A 1,103-nucleotide genomic window follows, 5' to 3' on the forward strand; every position below is an offset into this window, starting at 1 on the left:
GTGCTTACAGCATTCGGATACCCTTTGGCGAAAAAGCAAACTAATGCCATGATGTAAAATTATACATTGCCAACAAAACACTGTTTTCCTTTATATTTTGAAATTATATAAGAAGTTTCATCTAATACAGTGATCTAATACAGTCATTCTGTTGTAATTATTACTGGTACATTCCTCTAATCTGGCCCAGAAAATGAATTTCCATATCACCGTTACATACCTACTGACAATGCTTTCCACTGTCTAGTCAATATTAATTACAGAACTGTTGCCTTGTAAAGTTCCACTGCTACCTTTAAAGCAGCTTGGCCAGTTTTCCTCAATGAACAGCTATAATATAATGGAAAAAGGGATATTTTGGAACACATCCAAAACATACAATGATGGATGGCTACTGAATGGTTAGTAATGACCAACAAGGTGCTTAAAACACAGGTAAGTGCACAACATCCCTAATCTAAAATATGGTATATCAAATATATTATGAAGCAGAAGCAAATTCAGAACATAAAATCAAGTACTGCATGATAAGCCTTCAGGATAATCAGTGTAATTCAAAGCATTTGGTATCTGGAAGGGTCACATTCAAAGTAGCACAGAAGGTTTTGCAGCACTCTTGCTCAAAGATTTATTTTGCATACTACACTAATATTCTACTGTACGTTACTTACTGTACATGGTTAAATCCATTCAGCCCAATGACTTCTTATTCTAATCATTGCTACCTCCAGGTGATTATATTTAGCAATACTGAGACTTTTTGAACTGGCAGGGTTACATATAGCCTTCATTAATCCCATTACTTCAACGGGGCTCTCCTTGCCTGTGTAAAATCGTCAAGTAACAGGAGGAATGAAATACACAATAGGTCATTGGATTGACAGGGTTACTATCGACATTGGTTTGCATCAACAACATACAGTATATGCATATGTGGCCAGAGCATGTGTCCATCCCTGGTAAGATGGACACCTCTGTCCTGCCCAGTCTCAGGTCACCCTTGGGCTAGGTGTTGCACTCGTTAGATTGCCTAATTGTAGTAGGTGGATGGTTACCATCATCTCAGGAGGTACTACTGTGGGAATGATGTGGAGCCAAGGCCC

This window comes from Coenobita brevimanus, chromosome 22 (genome assembly GCF_032717465.1).
Source record: "Coenobita brevimanus isolate Jiangsu-jjx chromosome 22, ASM3271746v2, whole genome shotgun sequence".
Classification (NCBI taxonomy): Eukaryota; Metazoa; Arthropoda; class Malacostraca; order Decapoda; family Coenobitidae; genus Coenobita; species Coenobita brevimanus.